Source organism: Pelodiscus sinensis, chromosome 12 (genome assembly GCF_049634645.1).
Source record: "Pelodiscus sinensis isolate JC-2024 chromosome 12, ASM4963464v1, whole genome shotgun sequence".
Lineage (NCBI taxonomy): Eukaryota > Metazoa > Chordata > Testudines > Trionychidae > Pelodiscus > Pelodiscus sinensis.
The window spans coordinates 38,450,533-38,456,700 of record NC_134722.1 but is presented as its reverse complement, the minus strand read 5'-3'; positions in this window follow the sequence as shown (position 1 = coordinate 38,456,700).

The following is a 6,168-nucleotide window of genomic DNA, read 5'->3' as shown; positions in this document are numbered from 1 at the left end:
GTCACCACTGAGAACAGCCTTGCTCCATCCTCTTTGGAACCCTCTTCAAGTAGTTGAAGGCTGCTATCAAATCCCCCCCTCCCACACACACACACTCTCTCTTCTCTTCTGAAGACTCAATAAGCACAAATCCCTCAGCCTCTCTGTAGGTCAGTGGTCCCCAACACGGTGCATTTGTGTGCGCCCGCCAAGTGCTCGGGGCTGGCCTGGCCTCAGGCACGTGGCGCATGCATGGTGCCGGAGCCGGCCCCGGGCACATGGCGCACAGTGAGCGCTGGCCCCGGAGCGCCGCGGATTGGCCGCCCACGCTCTGGGCGCACAGCGCATGGGGAGAGCACCAGCCCCGGGCGCGCGGCGCTTGGGGGGGCACCGGCCCCGGGCGCGCTGCGCTTGGGGGGGGGGGTGCTGGCCCCGGGCCTGCAGCCTTTGGAGGGGGCGCCGGCCCCGGGGGCGTGGCTATGGGGGGGCCGCCCTCTGGCGCCCGGCAGGCGAATGGCCACGCCCCCTGGCGCCCGGCAACCTTAAATGGTTGGGGACCACTGCTGTAGGTCATGAGCTCCAGCCTCCTAATCCAAGTTTGTTTCATGGGCTGGCTAGTTAATTGCTGCAATAGGCAAAAAGGAGATATAGGAAAAGTTAAGAGATTGGTTGCACACTTTGTGACAGCCACTGCCACCACCAAGGGCCGGTCCACAACATTTTGGCACCTGAAGCTGGGAGCTCAAATGACACCCCCATGGTCCCTCGCTTGGGCCAAAACTTTGAAAGGTCTCAATTCTGCCTTCTTTCTGTTCTCCTCCTCTCATGGTACTGCAGAGAGAATACATATGCACCACCAGAAGCAGAAACAATTTTTTACACTCTGGGTCCTAGTGGCATCCCCATACAGTCTGGCACCTGAGGCGGCCACCTCAGTTCGCCTCATGATAAGGTCAGCCCTGCCACCACCAGTATGAAACAATAAAATTGATATGCATCAGAAACACCACCTGGATCCAAATATCCCCAAAACAGAAGGATGTAAAGATGTGAATCCAAACTTTGCAAACAAGCCTTACCTCTCCAGCAAAGTGAACCAGAACCCAGATACAACCCTCCCCCACATCAGATTTGGTTAAGTTTGGATCTGAATTTTGTGGATCAGGCCCATTTCTAAATAAATAAAAGGGAATAATTCCATTTTTGGTTACAGTGAAGTACGCACAGAGGTAGTATATATGGAGTGTTGGCAGTGCAGTAGGGCCCTGATCCTGCTAGCTGCTGGGCTACATCCATTCTCACCATAGTTAATGGAACTGGAGGGTGCTCAGTAACTAACAGGATGGAAATCTTAAGAAGGAAACAATCATAATTTTGACTGTCCAGCTTTATTTACAGAATCTAGTATAAATGTAGTTTGGTGAAGGGTATCTGCTGTAGAGTGTGAGTCAAAACCTAGTCAAGTTTCTGGGAGTTACTGTTACCTTTAATTTGGCTTTGGATCTGCCACTAAACACATAGCAGAGAGAAAACACACACTGGACATGCTCCCCTCCCCCTTCCTGTGAGCCTCAGGAAACTCTTCACCAGCATCATGTGGCTTGAGCTCTGTGGTTTCAGAGAAAGCATGCCAAAGATAGGAGGCAGGGAGCAGCCCATCACATGTTTTCCTGGAAGCTGCATGGGTTTCTCCACAGAAATGAATGTTACAGAAGGAGCATTAGTATCTAGTCTGTGCCTATATTCAGGACTGTCCTTAGGCATATGCAGCTGTGTAAAGTGCATAGTAGTATCCTATGTGGCATATGTCTGCAGCCACCACTGACTGTGGACAGCACTGACTTTAGCAGCCCCATCCCCCAGCCCCCCACTCTGCCTTCACCTCTCAGTCCTGCCAACCCCAAACCCCAGCCACCTGCACTCCTCCTCCTAGCCTCATTAGTTCCAATCCCGCAGCCCTCCAACCCCACCTCCCAGCCCTGTCGTGCTCAGCCCCTCCCCTGCTCTAATCCTCTGCAGTTCTGGCTGGCTGCTCCATCTGGCAACTCCAACTGTATGTGCCTCTCCCCTTCTGCTGCCTTGCCTCCTGGCCCACTGCTTCAGCTGGCTGTGCCACTCAGTCTGCTGGCTCCTTCAGCAGTACTCTCCTTCTGTCCCCCCAGCTCCTGCCCCACAGTCCTGAACACAGTCTCACACCACGGAGTGGCTCCTCTTCCCCCTCTCTCTACAGGGAATGGAGGGTGCTGGTGCTCTGGCTCCGTAGAGCACCAAATACCTACATGCTCCTCCAACAATGAAAAATGGCACAGGAGCCTCGAGAGGAGAGAATGGCAGCCAGGATGTGGGCAACAAGCATGAGGTGGGGACTAGTGAAGAGACTGACTAGAGAGTGGGCTAGTTATGATGAGTACTATTTTCCCTCGCTCCTTCACGTTGATCGCCTTTGAACTAAATGTTTTCATTATCTGTCCACAGATTCCTTTCTATAAGCATGACATCAACAGTATGATCATTTTCTTAGGTATTTATAGACCATTAGTCATTGTCATAGTCTCCATTTTACATTTGTAATCACAGGTGAAAAAAAAGAAACATTTATAATTTAAACAGCTGCCCCTAAAAATGTCTTTGGAGATTTTTTAAGTGCTCACTTTCATTGCAGTGGTGAAAAGGACTGGACTCCGTGACATTCACACATGGGCTGCGTCTAGACTGGCATGATTTTCCAGAAATGCTTTTAACGGAAAAGTTTTCCGTTAAAAGCATTTTTGGAACAGAGCGTCTAGATTGGCATGGACGCTTTTATGCAAAAGCACTTTTTGCGGAAAAGCGTCCGTGCTAATCTAGACGCGCTTTTCTGCAAAAAAAAACCCCGATTGCCATTTTCGCGATCGGGGCTTTTTTGCGGAAAACAACTCTGAGCTGTCTACACTGGCCCTTTTGTGCAAAAGCTTTGCGCAAAAGGGACTTTTGCCCGAATGGGAGCAGCATAGTATTTCCGCAAAAAGCACTGATTTCTTACAGTAGGAAGTCAGTGCTTTTGTGGAAATTCAAGCGGCCAGTGTAGACAGCTGGCAAGTTTTTCCGGAAAAGCGGCTGATTTTCCAGAAAAACTGGCCAGTCTAGACACAGCCATTGTGTACTCAGTTTTCCATGAAGAAATGGTCTGAAATAAATAGGATGAAATTCAATAAAGACAATTGCAAGGTACTATGCTTAGGGAAGAATAATCAATTTCACAAGCACAGAATGGGAAATGACTTCTTGGGAAGGAGTGCTGCAGAAAAGGGGTGCAGTGGATCACAAACCAAATAAGTCAACAATGTAATACAGTTGCAAAAAAAGTGAACATCCTGAGCTCAGGTCCACTGACAGCAATTCCAGGTCCCAGGGCAGTCAATGGCTTCCCCTAAGCATGCACAAGCCATGCCTATGCAGACATGATCTACCTGACATTTGGGCAGTGCTGCACTTGCACATGCTGGTGCCCAGCAAGCTGCTGGCTGTACTGCTTAGCACACTCTTCAACCCTGATAGGGGTGCCAGCTGTCTAACTGTCCAAATCCAAAGACCCTTGCCTGCCCTTGTCCCACCCCTTCTCTGAGGTCCCACACTTCTTGCTCCATTCCCCATCCCTCCTTTGCTCATTTTCCCCCACCAGGCTGGAGTTAGGATGTAGGAGGGGATGCAGATGGATGTGTGGGCTCTAGGTGGAGGCAGGGGCTTCAGTGTGGGAGGGGGTGCACTGTGCAGTAGAGCCCTGCAGAGATACAACATTTTCAATCAGCAATTATATCTGCAAAAATGAGCCATTGATATCTGCATTGACATCTGTGGATACCCGCGGGTATCAAGTGGATATTTGTGGATTTGCAAGACTCTTAACATGTAAATATGGGAGGGTGATTGGGTTCAGAAGGGGTGAGAGGTCAAGATCTGGGAGAGGGTAGGGGATCAGGCTGTGGCAGGAGTTTGGGTGCAGATGGGGGGAGGGTGCTGGCTCTAGGCTGGGGCAGCGGGTTGGAGTCCAAGATACAGGCTCTGGGATGGAGTTTGGGTGTGGGCTCTAGGTTGGAGCCGAGTAGTGGGTTCTAAGAGGAGGTGCAGTCTTTGGGAGGGGGCTAAGGTGCAGGAGGGACGAGGGAAGCGCATACTTAGAGCGGTTCCCAAAACCGACCAGCACATCTCTCTGTCAGAAGGGGCCAGAACGTCTCTGCTCACTACTGCCCACATGCACCGCTCTTGCAGCTCCTATCAGCTGCAGTGTCCAGCCAATGGGAGCTGCGGTGTTGGCACTTGGGGAAAGAGCAGCCCACTGAGATTCTGTCCCTTCCCAGCCAGGAGCTGCAGGGCATGCCGGCCATTTCCAGAAGTGTCATAGAGCTAGGACTAGCAGGAGGCCTGCATTAACCCCTGTACCCCTGGGCAATTGCCCTCTTTGCTCCCTTCTGTTATCAGCCCATGATGTGTTGTAAGCAAAACACTAGAAGTAATTTTTCTATTCTCAGCATAGATAAGACCTCAACTGAAGTACTGTGTCCAGTTCCAGATAGCACACTTTGAGAAAGATGTGGACAAATTGGATAAAGTCAGGTGAAAGAGCAACAATAAACGATTAAAAGTCTAGAAAACATGACTTATAAAGAAAGGTTGAAAAAACCCTGGATTTGTTTAGTTTGGAGAAGAGAAGACTGAGAGGAGACATGATAATCTAAAAGCTTGTTATAAAGAGGACAGAGATGAATTGTTCTTATCCATTGAGAACAGGACAGCAAGTAATATGCTTAAATTTCAGCAAGAGAGATTTAGACTAGAAAAAACTTGCTAATTGTAAAGATAGTTAAGCACTGGAACAAATTACTTAGGGAAATTGTGAAGTTTTGATCATGGGAGGTTTTTACAAGCTGATTAGACAAACACATGTCAGGGATGGTCTAGAATAATATTTAGTCCCATCTTAGTGCTGGGACAGGACTAGATGAAATGTTGCAGTCGCTTGCAGTTCTATATTTATGTCATTCTACATGCTATGCACAGAGGATAGCAAAACACTCCAAGTATTCTTTGATGCTATCTTGTTTATTGTTTTCAGCTTACGTGATGCATTACCAGCCAAACTATTAAAGCTTAATTTTGATGCTGTTTGATGTGACTAAATCTTAGTCACACTGGCCAGTTCCTAAATGGATGCTTAAGTCAGACTTAACCCCTCAAAGGCTGGTTTGTCACTACGACTGTGTAGTGTAATTTACGACAATAATTATTATCTTATATTTATATAGTGCCATTCATCCTGAGGGATTCTAAAGTGCTTTACAATCTCTCACACAAAATATTATGTTCTCTATATACAGAATAAGAAAAGAGAAGAATTATTTAGTGTTGCCTTAAAGAATGTCAGTCCAGCATCTTGAGACCTGACTGGTGCCAAACCAGAGAATTTGCTGTACCATGGGAGGTCAATATTGTTTAGCAGCATTAGCAACACTTCCACTTTTTACTGGGCTCTTAGAAGACATTTAGAGGTAAGTTAGGGCTAAATAACAGCACAGCACACTGAGAGCCAGAACTGGTAGCTGTAAGCAAACTTTACGGTACCATGGGAAACTTGGCCACACCTAGGATAAGGGATATCTAGCACACTAAAATCATGCTGGACCACAGATGTTGCCAGACCAGAGCATGCTGGACTAAAGAGGTTCAAGCTGTTTTAATGAGAGAAAATAAAAGGCCAAAAATTTGCTTTTTCATTGCCAGTTTACTCATCTGCCCCATCCACAGCTCTAGAAATTATCTAAGATGGGCTGTGTATATAAACATTTTAAGAGGAAAAAATTCCAAATACACAGCTAGTTGGTTTTAAATCACCTGAATTGTCCAAACAATATAGGAATGAAGGCAGTAATGTTCAAAGGCTGGTACAGATTAAAGCTCCAGTGTTTTAAAGCTGTTTATAGGACCTCATGCAGGACAAGTCGAGGTATGCTTGTATTAAAAAGTTGTATTACATAAATAACTTGGTCCTACAATTATGCTTTCAAGTGTCTCTATGGGAGCAATATTCAAGGAGGACCACAAAGTAACAGGGAGTATGTATGAATAATAAGAAAAAGTGACACAGAGTATCGGATGGCAAGGCTCTATGTGCAAAGACATGCACCTGACCCAAATACCACAGCTTTTGATGTA